Source organism: Panthera tigris, chromosome B4, assembly GCF_018350195.1.
Source record: "Panthera tigris isolate Pti1 chromosome B4, P.tigris_Pti1_mat1.1, whole genome shotgun sequence".
Taxonomy (NCBI): Eukaryota; Metazoa; Chordata; class Mammalia; order Carnivora; family Felidae; genus Panthera; species Panthera tigris.
Window position 1 is genome coordinate 26,959,079 of NC_056666.1, and position 19,735 is coordinate 26,978,813.

The window sequence follows — 19,735 nt, forward strand, 5'->3', positions numbered from 1 at the left end:
TTCAAATTAGACAAGGTAGGCAGAATTCTGTTACAGTTCCAGGATTCCCACCCCTGGAGTACACACCCCGTGTAACCTCCTGCCCTTGAGTGTAATCGGACCAATAGTCACTCTCTTGATGGGGTTCCATTAAATGGCAAAGGTGATGGTTGAACCATTCCTGTGATTGTAGTATGTGATCTGAGTTTCCTCGGCCTACCGGAGATATAGACGCCTGCTGGCTTTGAAGGAGTAGGCTGCTGTGTTCTGGGGGACCACGTGGCTGGCACCTAAGAGTGACTTCGTAGAGCTGAAAGCTATCGCTGCCAACAGCCAGCAAGAAATCAGAACCTCCGTTCAGCTGAAAAGAATAAGCTTTTAAGAGGATCCGAAGGCTCAGGTAAGATTGCATCCTGGCCAAGGCCTTAATTTTATTGAGCCTTCTGAGACCCTGAGCAGAAGACCCGTTAAATCTGCCTCCGACCCCCTAGCCACAGAAACCGTGAAAATAAATATATGGTTTTAAACCATTCAATTGGTGCTTGTTTGTTATGCAGTAACAGAAGATGAATATATTTGGGAAAACCTCTTTCTTTGTGCAAGTTTAGGCACTATCTATCTTAATACTGTAAGTATCTAAGTTCAGGACTGGCTGTGAAAGGGTGAAGGTTACCAGATGTGGCAGGCTGAGTAATGGCCCCAACTGTGTCTGCATTCTAGCCTCCAGAGACTGATAATGTTCCTTTACGTGCCAAAGGGACTTTGCAGATGCGGTTAAAGGTCTTGAGATGGGAAGATTACCCTGGATTATCTGGGTAGGCCCATTATAATCACAAGGGTGCTTGCTTGAGGGAGACAGAAGGGTCAGATGGAGGGAAGAAGATGCGTTGATGGAATCAGAGCTATTGAAGATAATACTCTGCTGGCTTTGAAGATGGAGGAAGGGGCCATGAGCCATGGGCTGTGAGTAGCCTCTAGAAGCTGGAAAGGACAAGGAAACGGATTGTCTTTCAGAGCCTCCACAAGGAATGCAGCACTGCTGACACCCCGATGTTAGGATTTCTGACCTCCAGAATGGCACTGTTTTAAGCCAGTAAGTTTGCAGTAATCTGAGCAGCAATAGAAAAATACTACACAAGATATGTGAGAAGCACTTAACAGGGAGAAACCAAAACAGTGATTACAGAACACACTATCCAGGAGAAGGAAGAAATACCTTAAAGATAGAAACTCTCCCTAATATGCTTGGAGAAGCAAGTGAATGAAAGAACAGAATGATACATATACATATAAACACTCAAAAAATCTTAAAAATTGACATATAATAGAAATTTAAAACTCAATATAAGGGTTGGTAGATAAAGGTAAGGAAATTGCTCAGAAAGATAAAAATAGGATAGATATAATAGAAAGATATAATAGGAGGTAGAAAGCAAGAAAGAAAGAAAGAAAAAATTAAAGGAACAAAGCAGTAGGTTTGAAATGTGAACATTAGGACTTCCATTGAGAGAAAAGAAAAGAAAAGAGGGAAAAAGTCATTACGAAAATTTGCCAGAGTTGAAGGATATGAGTTTTCAGGTTGAAGTGAGTGACCAGAACAGGGGATAAATAAACTCATACTAAAGCACATTATAAACTTTGCTGGAAACGATTAGAAAATCCCACAGCCCCCCAGAGACATGGAGGGAGTGAATAAAAAGAAAGATCATGTACAAAAAACAACGTCAACATACAAAGGAATATTAATAACTTTGATCTTTTTAACAGCAACAAGGAAAACAAGGTAATGGCCAGTGCCTTCCAAGTTCTGATGGAAAAGGAATTCTGACCTGAAATTCTATGCCTAGCCAAACTGTCATAGGAATACTCCTCAGGTAATTTTACAGAAATTCCCCCTTTTTAAAAAAAAATGTTTATTATTTTTGAGAGACAGAGACAGCATGAGCAGGGGAGGGGCAGAGAGAGAGGGAGAGAGAGAATCCCAAGCAGGCTCCATGCTGTCAGCATAGAGCCAGACTCAGGGTTTGATCTCACCAACGTTGAGATCATGACTTGAACTGAAATCAAGAGTTGGACACTTAACCAACTGAGCCACCTGGGTGCTCCTCAAGTCTCCTTAGTTTTTATCGGTCTTTTCAGGCTTTCTTGTTTCTTCTTGGCTCAGTTTTGATAGGCCTTATGTTTCTAGGAATTTACCCATTTCTTATAGATTATCTAATTGGTTGGCATATAATTGTTTATAATAGTTTTCTATGATCATATTTTTTCCTGAGGCATCCATTGTAATGTCTCCTCTTTCATTTGTGATTTTATTTGAGTCTTCTCTCTTTTTTTACTTACCTAGCTAAAGGATCATTGATTTCATTCTTTTCAAAAAATAAAATCTTATTTTTGTTAATTTTTTTCTATTGTCTTTCCATTCTCTTTTGATTTAATTCTGCTTTCATGTTTATTATTCCTTCTTGTAATTTTGGGTTTAGTATGTTGTTCTTTTTCTAGTTCCTTGAGGTGTAGAATTAGATTGTTTATTTGAGACCTTTCTTTTTTAATGTGGGCATTTATTGCTATACAATTTCTTCTTAGTACTTTTTGGTGTACACCCTATACTTTCATATGTCATGCTTTAATTTTCTTTGGTCTTGAGATACAGTTTAAATTCCTTTTTTATTTCCTCTCTGACCTAATGGTTGTTCAAGAGTATATTATTTAGTTTCCATGTATTTTCAACTTTTCCTATTTTCTTATTTCTAGTTTTATTAAATTGTGGTGAGAAAATATACTTGGAATGATTCTGATGTTCTTAAATTTGTTAAAACTTGTTTTGTGACCTAACCTGTGATCTATCCTCGAGAATGTTCTGTGTGCACTTGAGAAGAATGTGTGTTCTGCTGCTTTTAGGTAGGAAGTTCTGTCCCTTGGGTCTATTTGGTCTATAATGTTATTCAAGTCAACTGTCTTATAATTGATTTTCTGTATGGAAGTTTGCTTCATTGTTCAAAGTAAGGGATTGGAGTTTCCTATTGTTAACTGTATGGCTGTTCATTTCTCTCTTAAGATCTGTCAATATTTGCTGTATGCATTTAGGAGCTCTGATGTTGGGTGTGTATATATTATATTTAGGAGCTCTGATGTTGGGTGTGTATATATTATATTTAGGAGCTCTGATGTTGGGTGTGTATATATTTATAATTGTTATACCTTCTTGTTGAATGGACCCTTTTTGTCCCTAGAGACAGTTTTTGACCAAGTCTGATGTAAATATAGCAACTTCTGCTTTCTTTTGATTACCATTTGCATAGGATATCTTAAACCTCTTCATTTTTAGCTTCTATGTGTCCTTAAATCTGAAGTCAGTCTCTGATAGACTGCATGGCACTGGATCTTTTTTGTTTGTTTTTTTATCCATTCAGCTACTCTAAATGCCTTTTCGTTGAGGAGTTTTATCCATTTACATTTAAAGTGATTCTTGATAAGTGGAAACTTACTGTTGCCATTTTATTAATTGTTTTCTGTTTTAGAGATATTTTGTTCCTCTCTTCCTCTCTTGGTAGCTTCCTGTGTTGTTTGATGATGATGATGATGATGATGACGATGATGATGGGTGTGGTGACTTGCTTTGATTCTTTTCTCTTTATCTTTTGTGTATATATTATAGGTAATTTTTTTCTTAGTGGCTACCTCAAGGCTTGCATAAAATATCTTGTCATTATAATCATCTGTTTTAAGTTTTATACAAAAACTCTATACTCTCCTCTCACCACATTCTGTGTTCTACTCAGAGGTTGCTTCTTCTTATATTCCATATTTGTTAACATATTATTATCTTTAAACTTTTATATTTGGGTCAAATGTAATTTATATACTATCATTTCAGAGTTACAATACTCTGTATTTGTTCACATGATTACCTTTACCAGTGAGATTTATGCTTTCATATGTTTTCACGTTGCTGTTTAGTGTGTTTTCACTTCAATTTGAAGAATTCTCTTAAGCATTTCTTGTAAGGCAGGTCTAATGGTGACAGACTTCCTCAGTTTTGTTGGCTTGGGAAGAACATCTCTTCTTTATTTCTTTATCTTTTTTAAACAATGTTTCTTTTTTTTTTAATGTTTATTTTTGAGAGAGAGAGACAGAACATGAGCAGGGGAGGGGCAGAGAGAGAGTGAGACACAGAATCTGAAGCAGAAACGGGGCTTGAACCCACAGACCATGAGATCATGACCTGAGCCAAAGTCGGCCACTTAACTGACTGAGCCCCTCTCTTCTTTATTTTTATTTAAAAAAAATATTTTTTAACATTTATTTATTATTGAGAGACAGAGCATGAGCATGAGCATGGGAGGGGCAGAGAGAGGGGGAGACACAGAACCCAAAGCAGGCTTCAGGCTCTGAGCCGTCAGCACAGAGCCTGACATGAGGCTTGAATTCACAAACTGCAAAATCATGACCTGAGCCGAAGTCGAATGCGTAACCAACTCTTCCACCTAGGTGCCCCTCTCTTTTCTATTTTTAAAAGATAGCTTTGCTGGGAGACTTGGGTGACTCAGTCAGTTAAGCGTCCAACTTTTGCTTTCAGCTCAGGTCATGATCTTACAGCCGTGGGATCGAGGCCTGTGTTGGGCTCTGCACTGAGAGTATGGAGCCTGCTTGGGACTCTCTCTCTCCCTCTTTGTCTGTCCCTCCGCCACTCATGCTCTCTCATTCTCTCTTTCAAAATAAATAAACTTAAAAAAATCTTTAGTAAAAGATAGCTTTGCCAAGTACTCTGAATATCTTCGTCCTCTCTCCCAGCCTACAAGATTTCTATTGATAGACCTGCTGATAGTCTCATGGAGACAGGGATCCCTTGTATGTGATGAGCCATTTCTTCTCTTGCTGCTTTTAACATTTTCTCTTTGTCTTTGACTTTTGACAATTTAATTATGATGTGTTTCAATGTAGAGCTCTTTGTGTCCCACCTGTTTGGCAGCTTTTGGACTTATTGAATCTAGATGTCTGTTTTCTTCCCCAGATTGGGGCTTTTTTTTTTTTTTTTTTGTCATTATTTCTATAATAAGCTGCTGCCCTTTTTCTCTCTTCTCATTGTGGGACTCCTATAATTTGTATGTTGATTTTCTTACTAATAAATCCTATAGTCTTTCTTCCCCCTTTTAATTTTTGTTTTCTTCTCCTCTGACTGGATAATTTCAAATATGTCCTTGAGTTCACTGATTCTCTCTTCTGTTTGCTTCACTCTGCTGTTGAAGAGCTGTACTGCATTTTTGTTTCATTCATCTCTAGAATTTTTGCTTAGTTCTTTTTTAGGACTTCTCTCTCTTTGATGAACTTATTTTGTTCATGTATTGTTTTCCTGATTTCATTCAGTTGTCTTTCCCTGAACCCTTGTATCCATGGACCCTTGTAGTTTACTGAGCTTCTTTAAATCAATTATTTTGAATTCTTTCTCAGGCAATCTATTTCTTTGGGATCAGTTATTGGAAATTAGATGTTCTTGGCTCCCTTATCAATATTAGTTGGCTGTATATGTAGAGGTTTCATTATGGTCCCTCTGTTTGGTTCCATTGGTCTGTCTGTTTTTATGCCAGGACCATGCTGTTTCAATTATTATAGCTTTGTAGTACAGTTTGAAATCAGGAAGTGTGATGTTTGCAGTTTTTTTTTTCTTATGATTCTTTGGGGTCTTTTGTGGTTCCGTATGAATTTTAGGATTTTTTTTTTCTGTGGAAATTACCATTGAGATTTTTATAGGGATTGTATTGAATCTATAGATGTTTTTGGCTGGCATGGACATTTTAACAGTATTAACTTTTCCAGCATGAACACAGGATGTCCTTGCATTTGTTTTGCTTTCTTCAGTTTCTTTCAGTAAAGTGTTACTGTTTTCATTGTATAGATCTTTCACTTCTTTGGTTAAATTTATTACTAGGTATTTCCTTGTTTTTGTTCTATTGTTCATGGAGTATCTGTTTCCATTTTTTCACTTGAGTCTAAATGCCTCTTTAATTCTGAAGTGGGTCCCTTATAGTTGGGTCTTCATATTTTAAAATCCATCCAGCCACTTTGTGCCTTTTGATAAATGAATTCAATCTATTTACTCTTAGAGTAATTATTGATGTGTAAGGACTTGATAATGTCATTTTATTAACTGCTTTCTGGGTATTTCATATTTCCATTGTTTCTTTTTCTCTGTTTCTGCCCACATTTGTTAATTGGTTTTCCATGGTGGTATGTATGCTCTTTCCCCTTTCTATGTCTATTGTGGATCTCCTCTAAGTTTTTGCTTTGTGATTACCATGGAATTTACATAAAACATTGTATAGATAAGACAGTCCATTTTAGGTCGATAGGAACTTATCTTCAATTGCCTATAAAGGCTTCAACTTTTTACTCTTCCCTTTTGTATTAATAATGTCACGATTTACCTCTTTTCGTGTTGTGTTTTGTTAACAATTTATAGTAGCTATATTTAATTTCACTACTATTTTCCTTTAGCATTTGTAACTACAGTTCAGTGGTAATACACTATCTAATATAGAGTTACATTTTTCTCAGTCTTACTGTATGTTTTTCACTTTTACCAGTGTGTTGAGTACTTTCATATGTTTTCATGTCACTGGAAAATGTTGAAGGGAACTCTTTGAGTGGAAAGGAAAGACCATAAGTAGGAGCAAGCAAAGTAGAAAGCACAAAAGCAGTAAAAATAAGTGTATTTATAAAAATCAGTCAAATTCACAAAATAAAAGGATGTAAATTATGAAACCATATACCTAAAATGTGGGGGGAGAGGAGTAAAGAATGGGCCCAAACTTAAGCAACCATCAACTTAACATAGATTGTTAAATGTATAAGATGTCATACATAAACCTAATGATAACCACAAATAAAAAACCAGTGATAGATATGCAAAAAATCAATAAAAAGTAATCCAAGTATATCACTGAAGAGAGCCAGCAAACACTGACAAGAGAGAGCAAGAGAATAAAGTAATAGAGAAGAAATACAAAAACAACTATAAAACAAGTAAAAAATTGCAATAAGTACATACCTATATGTATTTTGAATGTAAATGGACTCAGTGTTCCCATCAAGAGATATAAGGTGACTGGGAGTGCCTGGGTGGCTCAATCAGTTAAGTATCCGATGCTTGATTTCAGCTCAGGTTGTGATCTCAAGGGTTGTGAGATCAAGCCCTGCATCAGGCTCCACACTGAGCATGGAGCCTGCTTAAGATTCTCTCTCCCTCTCCCTGTGCCCTCCCCAACTTGCACGTTCTCTCTCACTTTCTAAAAAAAAAAAAAAAAAAGATATAAAGTGATTGAATGGATATGAAAGCAAGACCCATCTATATGCTGCCTACAAGAGACTCATTTCAGATCTAAAGACACATGCAGATTGAAAGTGAAAGGATAGAAAAGCATTTACCATGCAAATGGAAGTGAAAAGGAAGCCAGGGTAGCAATACTTATATCAGACAAAATAGACATTCATTTAAACAAAGACTGTAACAAGAGACAAAGAAGGACAGTATGTATTCATAAAGGGAGCAACCCAACAAGAAGATACAAAAACTGTAAATATTTATGCACCTGACATGGAAGCACCCAAATACATAAAGCAGCTAATAACAAACATAAAGGAAGTGATCAGTAGTAATATAATAGTAGCAGGGGACTGTAACACCCTACTTACATCAATAGATAGATCATCCAAACAAGATCAACAAAGAAACTGTGGCTTTGAACAACCCATTACACCAGATGGATTGAATAGACATGTTCAGAACATTCCATCCTAAAACAGCAGAATACAAACTCTTTTCAAGGACACATGGAACATTCTCCAGAATAGATCACATATTAGGCCACCAAACAAGTCTCAACAAATTCAAAAAGTTCTTAGTCATACCGCGTATCTTTTCTGACCACAACACTATGAAACTAGAAATCAACCACAAGAGAAAAATCTGGAAAGAATACGAATATATGAAGGTGAAATAACATGCTATTAACGAATGAGTCAGCCAAAAATCAAAGTACAAAAATACATGAAGAAAATGTAAAAAGGAAACACAACAGTCCAAAATCTTTGGGATGCAACAAAAGCTGTTCTAAGTGGGAATTTTATAGTAATACAGGCCCACCTCAAGAAGCAAGAAAAATCTCAGAAAAACAACCTAAACTTACACCCAAGGGAGCTGGAAAAAGAAAAACAAACAAAACCCAGAACCAGTAGAAGGAAGAAAATGATAAAGATCAGCATAGAAATAGATGAAATAAGAACTAAAGAAACAATAGATCAATGGAACCAGGAGCTGGTTCTTTAAAAAGATCAACAAAATAGATAAACTCATAAAAAAGAAGCAGTGGCATTATGGAGAAGAGTTCCTGTAGTGCCTATAGTGTAATGTCCCCTTCACCAGAACCTGGTGCTTCAGGGGCATCTCCTGTGTGTGTCCTGTGTGCCCAGTGTTGTGACCGAGCTGCATTTGCTGAGCTTCAGTTCAGTTAGCTGCAATGTCTCTCTTTGCCTGTTGTGGGCAGTGTTTGGTCCCTCTGTCATTAGTGGACCAGTCTGGGGCCACTTCAGGCTTTTGTTGAGTTAGACCAGGTGTTTGCCAATGATTCAGTAGCACTGAACTGCACAGTGCTTTCCCTGTGCTGTCCCTCGAGAAGCTTTTGTTGGTGGGCAGGTCCTGCAGTCAGACCTGATGTCTGCCCCCAAGCCCACTGCTGGGGCCAAAGTTGGACTGATGTGTATGGTTATCTTCTCCTCTCCCCGGGGTAGGAGTCACTTTGGAGTCGTGCTGGCCCCTATTTAGGGCTGCTTGCACACTGCCAGTCTTGTGGCATTGCTTTGGACGGGCTCTGGCCAAAGGCATATTGGAGGGGGTAGGTCTGCAAGAGAATGCAGGGGTGGGATGTGCTGTGCCGGCAAGGTGAGCCCTGGTGCCTTGTGAGACTGGACCTGTAGCCACCTGGAAAACTCCTGCTGAGACAGTCAGAGTTGGAGGGGGAAGATATGCAGAAACAAGTGGGGGCGGGCTACACTGTTGGCAAGCTAGGTGGAAAGTGTTCCATGTATCTAGGCCAGGGTTGGGTAGGGGAGGAAAATGGCACCCACCAACTCTTTTGTTCTCAAAGAGGTCTCCCAAAGATCCTTGCCCCTCCAGCACACACTCTGAGATTGGTAAATAAATCTCCTTCCCATATACCCCAGGTGCTTTTCAAACTGCTGGTTCTACTGCTGTATCTTAGTGAAGTTGTTTGTTACGCTGTCTCTTCAAGGGCAGGGACTCTGACTTCCCAGTTTTCCTGGAGCTAAGCCTGCTGATTTTTAAAGTTCCAGGTGTGGAGCCCCACTGCTGATTAGGACCCTCTGGTTTTCAAAGGCAAGTGTTACGGGGATTCACCTTCCCCGAGCCGGTCCCCTGTGCCTGAGGTGCCTGGTGTGGGGTTGCTCCTCTCCCCTTTCTGAGCCTGCAGCATCCCTCCCTCCTGCGGACACTCTCACAGGACCATTTAGCTGCTCACCACATCTCCACCCTTCCTGCCCTGTGAGATGTGGCCTCTTCCCTACATTTAGCTGTGGAGAATCTGTTCTGTGAATCTTTAGGTTGTTTTCTGGGTTATTTACACTGATGTGGGTGTTATATAGTTGTATTTGTGGGAGGAGGTGAGCTTAGAATCCTCCTCGTCTGCTATCTTCCCCGGAAGTCCCCTCAGCTGTTATTTCTTTAAATAGGCTCTCTGCCCACCTCCTTCCTCTTCTCCTTCTGGAATCCATATTATTATTATATTTGTCTTTCTGATGTAATCCCATAGCATTTGTAGGCTTTCTTTACTCTTTTAAAATCTTAGTTCCTTTTTCCCCCTTCTATTTGTGTTATTTCAAAATTCCTATTCTCCAAGTCATTTCTTCTTTCTTCTTTCTGGTCTGCCCTGCTACAGGCACTCTATATTATGTTCTTCATCCCATTCATGGAATTCTTCAGCTCCAGAATTGTCATTTGGTTCTTTTCAATAATTTTACTATCTTTGTTAAAGAAATCACTTTGTTAATATACTTTATTCCTTATTTCATAGAATTGTTTTTCTGAGTTTCCTTGTAGCTTGCTGAGATTCTCCATAACAACCTTCAAAAATAATTCAGATTATTTAATATTTTCTAATTTATTTTTTATTCTAATTCAAGCATAGATAACACACAGTGTTATAGTAGTTTCAGGTGTAGAATATAGTGATTCAGCACTTCCATACATCATCCTTTGCTCATCACAAGTGTACTCCTTAATCCCCATCGCTTATTTTACTTGTCCCCCCATCTACTTCCCCTTAATATTTTCTAATAGCCACATTAAAAAGCTAAGAGAAAAAGGAAATTAGTTTTAATTATATATCCATATGTATTAAAGATAATTTCAGTTTTTTATTTCATTTTTACATAGCTATGCATCACATACTGTTGTAGGTACTGGGGATATAATGGTGACAAAAGCAACACGACTCCTGCTGTCATAGAACTTAACATGTTTTGGGTGGGGTGGAGGGTGGGGGGAAGATAGACATTATTTGAAGGTTTACAGCAGAAAAAAGTCCAAATACCTAAGTGGGGGTGTTTGTTTGCTTGAGAATTCTCCTTTTCTTTTTGTAATGCCATGTTACCTTGATTTTTCATATTCTTTGCAGGTATGTGCTTACGCTTCTGAATTTGAAGTCATAGACACCTTTAACTCCTTTCCTTCAGCAGATGGAGTGTTATGTTCTATGGTGTTGTTATTAAATGAGGATTTTTTTCTTCTTTCTTCTTCTCGGTCTTCATGAAAGTGTCTCTGCTTCATTTTTCTTGTTCCCTCTTGTGGATGAATTTTTAAGCTCTTATATCTACTCTGGTTCTTTTAATTCTACCTTGCTAAATATTGGAAACCTGCCTTCTTTTCCATCAGGTGGCAGTATAGTTCAAGTTTGTGGTCTGTCCCTAGTCCACCAATCTTGGCCTGTTTTTTTAGCCAGTTCCCTATTTACTGGATCTTGTTCTCCCAAGCACACTCCTGATCATTCATAAAGAGCTTGTAGCAGAGTGGGGAGAGGTGTGGGTTTAGCACTTCGTGCATTGGGGCACCCCTGGACTAGGAGGGAGATCTTCAGGGGTGGTACTCCCAGAGGCTTATGGGTGGACTTTCTGCTAAGTATAGTCTAACCCTTTGAAATTCGTATCTGCCTCTTTCTCAGTATGCTCCCTCCCCCTGCTATAGAGCTCCCACCTTAGTACTGTGGGTGTTGATGGGGAGAAATGGGTGTCTTCAGCTGAGTCTCATTCAACTGCATAGTTTGGCTGTCACTCACCACTTCCCTATCCCCCTGTGGGAGATTGTTCTATTCTTAAAGTGTTACTTTTAAACTCCAGGATAACCACTGAGAAAATAACTAAAAGGTATACGGAAAAGTAAGTAAGAATTCAGTAAAAATTGTATCCTAGAACAAAAAAACCAAAAGAAGGCAGTAATGGAAGAATTGAACAAAAGATATGACATATAAATGCACAGACACACACAGACACAGACACACACACACACGTCAAAATGGCAGAAGTAAGTACTTTATCAGTAATTGCTTTAAATGAACATTAAAAGGCAGAGATGGCAGAATCGATTAAGAAACAAGATCTAACTGTATTTATTTATCTATGTACCACCATCCTAAGTATTCTGCATTGCAAACTGTAATGCTTTGATTCATGAAGTCCTCTTGTTTCTGCCTGGCTTCCCCTTCCTAGAACTTTCACTGGTAACTCTCAAGGCAGTAAGCTGGGAAAAATTTAGGGATCATTTCATTTCTTTCCTGTCTCTCAGGGCTCACTTCTTTTTGCCTTTAGATTCAAAGTCATGAAAACTGGTTTTCTGTTGTTGTTTGTCTGATATTTTAGTTATTTTAAGTGGCACTACAAGTCCAATCCCTGCTATTCCATCTTGGCTGGAGGCAGATGCCATTACTAATTAAGATTTATTCATTTATAAAAGTCACGTAATAGGTTAGGGTTATAATTTTTTCACCCATTAAATTTGGATTTTATTAGTAAACTTCACCGTATAAGCTGGCCTAATATTGATAACCTTACAATTGTTCAAGACAAAAGTATTTCTTTGGCCCTAAAAAAAAAAAAAAATCACTTTAATGATGAGAAATATGTTAGTGGAAAAGGCATTCCAGTTTTTTTTTTTTAGTATAGTATAAAATAACAGTGCTTTGACTGATCTTAATGAATAAAGTAATCGTCTTTTTTTATTTAAGAGTAAGAGGAAAAAAATTAATTTTGAATGTCTTGATGAGTATTCATTGCCAGTAGGCTATTTTTCATGTCTCAAGAAAACACCTGTTGTGTATACTAGGCCACACATGTTATAAGTTCATCACATGAACTTATATTAACTTATAACATTTTAACTTATAACATATTAAAACTTATATTAACCACAGCAGTTACAATGGGAAGGAAAGAAAGCTTCATCAGGCATCTACTTACTGACCTGGAAACAGAACAGCTGGAAATGTGGTACTAAGTTTACTTTAAAAAATAAGACACTTTGATCTAAAAGCATTAATTTAAATAGCAGAAGACTCCCAAATTTGGACATTTTATATATATTTTTGGTTTAATCAAAATAATTTTGTGCATCTATGTCTATGCTTGATCTCTTCCTCTAAAAGTTGCTTTTGATTAGAGTAGTCTACTCATTTAAATGTCAGGAGGCTTTAGCCTTCAGTGATGGAAAAGTAGAAATTTGATGGCTCACTAACATTTATATGAAAAAAGAATACAAGAACAATACTGGATATTGTTTTAATTTTGCCCATATAAGTTGCCGTTAGGATGAATAGCAAGATTACATATACTCTAGATGTGACACCAGAAAAAATAATGCTTCACACCTCATGAAGTAATAATATTAGGTTCTGTATCAATAGGCCATAATACATTTTTGACATAATATTTATTAATGTCTATTTCTTGGAATACATATTAACCAATACAGAGTTTATGGGTGTGATTAAGAAAAAAAATTACAGAATTAGTCTTGGATAGGAAAACATTAGAAATGAATTTAATAGAATATTTGCTAATAAGAGTTGTAATGTAGTATATCCCTACAGAATGGTATTTTGTGCTTTTTGACAGCTTAACTTTGTGGCAGAGAGTAAGGCTGGATATTGGTCAATAGGTCAGAATCCATGACAGTATATGGATAAATGGAAGCTATTATTCCAATTTTCATTGGGTGATTTTAGAATGGTGCATGGATGGATGAGTGAATGAATTCTGAGCCAAATCAGACATATAACCGAAGAATGGCAGATTGCTTCATTTAAGAGTATCCTAGTACATCTCTTCCCCCAGCCTTGATACTCTTCTGTTGTAGCTTTATTCCTCCTAGCCAGGAGGAAAGAGAATTATACTTAAAAGAACACATAGTCTTATTCTGGGCAGAGAAGGCCAGTCAGTTACAGAATGCATAAATGCATATGGAGGGTTAATTGTGTAGTGTCACATTACAAAAGTTATTAAACATGCCCAAAACAAAAGCAAACTTTAGATAATAAGAAAAAAATTTTTCTGTATAAAAACTAAGCACTTCTGTTTTCCTCTGCCATTAAAGCAGGCTGTGCTGCTTTGGTGAACTAGAAATTTTATTCTTTTTTTTTTTTTTTAAATTTTTCTTAACGTTTATTTATTTTTGAGACAGAGAGAGACAGAGCATGAATGGGGGAGGGTCAGAGAGAGAGGGAGACACAGAATTTGAAACAGGCTCCAGGCTCTGAGCGGTCAGGACAGAGCCCGACACGGGGCTCGAACTCTTAGACCGTGAGATCATGACCTGAGCTGAAGTCAGATGCTTAACCAACTGAGCCACCCAGGCACCCCAGAAATTTTATTCTTAAAAGGGCTGGCATTCTCTGAAAATTTATGGCAAAATTAAGGCTGTCATTTAGGCTCCCAAGTAACAGCTTCACAGAGATTTCTGGAAGTTCTTTGAAATGATAATCTTTCTCGTATGTGCCCAAATGACTTAAGAGCAATATAGACTTGTGTCAGAATGTGCATTCTAAGGGAATAAGTCACTGGTGACTGCGTGGAGGAAACGTAGGTGAGGCCTTGTTTGGGAGTTAGGGGGAGATGGCTTCTATCTCTTTCAGGTGCTGTTGCCTTAATGTACTCTGAGATTGTAGGATCCTGTTATATCGTAAAAACATACATTAGAAAATATCACAAAATGATAAACTAATATATAACATCTCTGTCCTTTATCTCTGAAAGTATCTTCTAATTCCTCTTCAAGCTATTTCTGTTTTTCAGTCAAGTGATTTTGCTTCAAGTCCAGACTAAAAATGGAAAGTTGGCCTGAGTTATTTACCTGCATGCATATATATATATATATATATATATATATATACACAGAATTTGATTCCTTTATTTTTCTCATCCTCCACCTCCAATCCATTGGCATGCCTGTGGGCTGCTCTATGGAGGAGACTTCAGATGTGTGTGCTTCCCATTGTCCCTACTGCTTATGCCCTAGCTCAAGCTGCGCTCATCTTCTTTTATTTCTTAAGTTTACTCATTTTTGAGAGAGAAAGCATGACCAGGGAGGGGCAGAGAGAGGGTGACAGAGGATCTGAAGCAGGCTCTGAGCTGACAGCAACGAGCCCGATGCAGGGCTCAAACTCACAAACTATGACATCATGACCTGAGGTGAAGTCAGACACTCAACTGACTGAGCCACCCAGGTACCCAACTGCCATCATCTTCTTACCCCTCTCCTCACTTCTAATATTGATTTCCCCCTTTCTGCTTACCACAATAGTTTGTTAGTATATTAGTCTGCTAGGACTGCTATAACAAAATATCACAGCCTGGAAAGCTTCAACAACAGAAATTTAATTCTAATTTAATACTAATTATGTAAAGGTCATATCTCCAAATAATGTCACCTTGAGGGGTAGGGCTTCAATATGAATTTGGGGTGGTGGGGAGGACACAACCTAGTCCATAGCAGTTAGATGGATCTTTAAAAAGTTAAAAATCAGATCAGGTTTCTTCCCTGTGTAAAACTCTCCAATGGTGGGGTATGTGAGTGGCTCAGTTGGTTGAGCGTCCAACTCTTGATTTCGACTTGGGTCGTGATCCCAGGTCATGGGATTGAGCCCTGTGTTGGGCTCTATGCTGAGTGTGGAGCCTGCTTAAGATTCTCTCTCTCCCTCTGCTCCTCTGCCCCCCACTCATGCATGCTCTCTCTCTCTCTCAAAATAAAAGAATAATAATAATAATAATAATAAACCCCTCCCAAATGGTTTCTCATTACTCTGAAGATAAAATCCAAACTCCTTACCTTGACTTTCAAAACTCTATGTAATCAGGTCCCTGTCTACCCATATTACCCAGGGCCACATCACACAACTCCAGGAGTCATGGTTCCCACACAACAGAATCATTTATGCAGAAACACTTATCTGTGCTACTTTCAGTACATCTTGATATATATATCATCAGGCATCCTCGCTGTTTGGTCATCTGCAGAGGTGGATGGACTCTGCTCACCCAAAGTTAGGTTCAGATGTCCAGCCACATGATGCCACCCACACATCCTCAGAAGGTAGAACAAGATTTATTACTTACCTTATATGAGATCTTTGAGGAGAGGAGGGCAGCGCCCCCCCCCCCCCCCCCCCCCCGCCCCAAGCAGGTCTGCAGTGGCTTTCATAGACCAAGGAAATGAGATTGGCCTGGGTTTTTTTTTTTTTTATTGTGGATTGGGGGTAGGGCTGCGGTGGCTAGGAAAGGGGCATGCCTTGTTTGAGTCTCCTTCCAGCATTAAAGGAGGAAGTGCTGAACTTTTCTCATCAACTTGTCCAGATATGGAACCCAAAGTGAAGAAGAGGGCATGAGGCTTAACAGCAATCAAATATCAAATATCAAATATCAAAAATCCGTCAGAACTATACTCCTCCAGCTTTTTGTTCCTCAAGAGGTCTTGACTCTTTTTGGCCTTTTGCTCTTGCATATAATTTTAAGGATCATCTCAAATCCCGTAATAAGCCCTGTGAAGATTTTTATCAGAATTGCACTGAATCTATATATAAGTTGGGAGAATCACTGACATCTTTAGGATATTGAGCCCTTGCATCAAAGAACAGTGTGTATCTATTTAAGTGTTCTTTAATATTTCAATAAAAATAAATAATTTTCTCTGTTCAAGGTTTTTATAATACTTAGTCATATACATGTTACATTTTTTGATGCTTTTATAAAATTGTTTTATATGAGGGGCATCTAGGTGGCTCAGTTGGTTAAGTGTCTGACTTTGGCTCTGGTCATGATCTCGCTGTTTGTAGGTTTAAGCCCCATGTTGGGTTCTGTGCTGACAGCTCAGAGCCTAAAGCCTGCTTCAGATTCTGTCTCTCTCTCTGTCCTTCTCCTGCTCATACTGTCTCTCTCTGCCTCTCAAAAAAATGAATAAATGTTAAAAAAATTTAAAAACATTGTTTTATATGAAATTGTATTCCCAACTGATTGGGAATCAGTTGGAATCTTACTTGATTACCTTATCAAGTAAGATAATGCTCCTTATCAGGTGAAGGAAGTTCCATTGTATTCCTAGTTTGCCAAGAATTTTTATCAAGGATAGACATGAACTTAATCAAAACTGTTTTTTAAGTTTGTTTATTTTGAGGGAGGAGTAGGGGCGGGAAGAGAGATAGGGAGAGAAAGAATCCCAAGCGGGCTCTATGCTGACAGTATAGACGCAAGGGAGCACCGATGTAAGGCTCAGCCTCAAGAACCATGAGATCATGACCTGAGCCAAGATCAAGAGTTGGATGTTTAACCGACTGAGCCACGCAGGTGCCCCTCAAAACAGTTTTTTGGCTGTTAGTATGCCTTGTACTTTTTTGTCAAAAGCCAGACATGATGTACTGAGTGAAAGGAACTCTGGTAAATAGTCCTTTAGTAATGTAGTGATAAAGTATAGAAGGAGGGAAAGTGTTGGAGAGTGTTATGATTAAGTCTCTTTTAGTAAACTTGTGGCCCTGGACTGTGAACTTCACAAGTGCTTCTCAGATTTCCCTTCCCACTTTAGATGACACAAGATGGCTTGGGAAGGCTAGAGTTGTGTATTTCCCATCTTTACATGGAATGCTATAGGAGGGCTCAATTTGGATATTTCTCTTGTCTCACATAGAAGGTTAGGGCCAGGTGGAGTTGGATATTTCCCTTCCCTCAGGTCGGTTATGTTCAGATAAAATCTCCAACAGGTTAGCCTTTGTTAAAATAGTTTCTTTTGAGGGCAGGGCTTATTATGAACAACAGAATGCTCTGGTGTATTTCAAAATACACCAGAAAAATGGGATTCTTTCTCTCCCTATCTCCCTTCCCTTATCCCTGTCAGAAACAGGAGGGTTTTTTCCTTTGATATTCCCTACAAGAACCTGTAGAGGCTCCTGGAGGTTAAAAAATCACCAAGATGTGGGGGGCTTCTTCGATGACTGGATTCCTATGGAGTTTTAAATTCTCAGTTTTGTCCACATTGAGGCTCCAGCAATTTGTCAATTATAGTTTAGATTTTTAATTCAGAATGGATCATAGACCTAAATGTAAAACATGAAAGTATAAAACTTCTAGACGAAAGCATATAAGAAAATCTTTGTGACCTTGAATAAGGAAAAGAGTTCTTAGACATGACAACAAAAACATTATCCATAGGAAAATAGGATAAGTCAGACTTTATCAAAATTGAAAACTATGCCATTAAGAGGAAGAAAAGACAAGCCACGGACTGGGAGAAAATATTTGTAAATCACATATCTGACAGATAAATAGTATCCAGAATATGTATACTCTCAAAACTCAGCAATGAGAAAACAACTCAAAAAACAAGTTGGCAAAAGATTTGAATGGATATTTCATCAAAGAAAGTATACAGTTAGCAAATAAGATGTGCAGCATCCTTAGTCTTTAGGAAAATGCAAAGTTAAAAACACATTGGATATCACTACTCATTAATTAGAATGGTTTATTTTTTAGGCTGACGTGTGGGCAGTTCTTTGGTGGCTGGGTAAGTAGGGAAAGGACACCTGTGGTGGTTGGCAGCTGACTTCCAGTGGGCACAGCTCACCACAGTTATGCAGAGGTTGTCAGAGTGGAACTGCATTGAGATTGTAAATAAATTGATTGCTCAGAAAGATCTGGAAGTAGTTTGCACACTCGATGGAAAGGAATATATTATTACAGCTCAAATTAGCAAAGAAATGAGAGGTGAGCTATGTGTCTGAGGCTGTTGAGTAAACGTTGATCTGCAACAGGTAATCAATGTGGATCTGATTCTTGCTGAAAATAGAATTGGTGACATTGTTAAATCAGAAAAGCACGTTCAGCTCGTATTGGGATAACTGATAGATGAGAACTATTTGTATCTGTTATAGGAGGTAAATGACAAATTGCAAGAAAGTGATCAAGTCACCATATCCCAACTGTGTAAAACCTATGATCTCTTGGAAACTTTCTGACACAGGCAGTAACTCAAAGACTAGATAGACTTATTAATGGCCACATGGCTCTCTTAATAACAGAGGAGCAATATTTACTGAAGCTTTTATAGCTTGACATAAAGCACGCATCGTGGACTGTTCAGTGCTATTACCCAGCCTACAGCAGTGAATTCTCTGATTTTAAAATCCGGATGTCAAGAGCAGCTGCTTTACTCTGTGTTTGAGGAACTTGTTAACAATGGGTGTTTATGGGGCTCTGTGGTTGGTGGAAGACAGGACGAGGCAGTGTTCATTCCTGACATTCACTCCAGAACACATCAGGCAGAATGGCTATCTAGAATTTGATGCTTTGTCCAGACTTGGAATCCCAGATGCTGTGACCTACATAAAGAAAAGATAGAAGACCTACACAAGTCTTGTCTTCGAAAGCAGCTGTGTGGCCAATGATTTGCAGATCACGTGGAAGCATCGGTAGAGGAAGCCATTAGCTCTGGAACATGGTTGATATTGTACCCCTGTTTCTCAGTTCTTTATCAGTTGAGGATGCTGTGATATTGCTTCAACAGGGTGATGAGAGCATTCTGCAAGCAGGTTTCAGCTGTAGTCTTTAGTGACACCATTGTAGTCAGTGGAAAATTTCTGAATAACTGCATAGAACTATTCAGTGAGCTGATGCACCAGGAAGCTGAAAAGGAACTGAAAAATAATCTGTTCACTTAATCACTGAAGAAGATCTGAAACAAGTCTCCATTTTAGAATGCATTAATACAAGTACAAAGGATAAAAAAAGATGAAGGAAACAGAAAAGCAACAGAGGGGAATGGAAGTGTGAGAGGAGGTAGCAGCAATGCCAGAAAGTACACAATTTTAAAAATCAAGAAGAAAGCAAGAAAAGATGATAGTGATGATGAGTCATCTCACACTGGGAAGAAGAAACCAGAGATCACTTTTATGTTCCAACATGAGATTGAAGATTAAAAAAAAAATTTTTTTTAATCTTTATTTTTGAGAGAGAAAGAGACAGAGGGCAAGCAGGGGAGGGACAGAGAGAGAGGGAGACACAGAATCCAAAGCAGGCTCCAGGCTCTGAGCTGTCAGCACAGAGCCTGATGTGGGGCTTGAGACCACAGACCATGAGATCATGACCTGAGCTGAAGTTGGAAGCTTAACTGACGGAGCCACCCAGGCGCCCCTCTTCCTGTTCTCTTTTTTTGGGGAGT

At 38.4% G+C, this 19,735-nt stretch overlaps 1 pseudogene; it reads left to right on the forward strand.

Moving 5' to 3' along the window:
• The first annotated feature begins 847 nt into the window (after positions 1-847).
• LOC102971057 lies at positions 848-19,535 on the forward strand (annotated as a pseudogene).
• Positions 19,536-19,735: the final 200 nt, after the last annotated feature.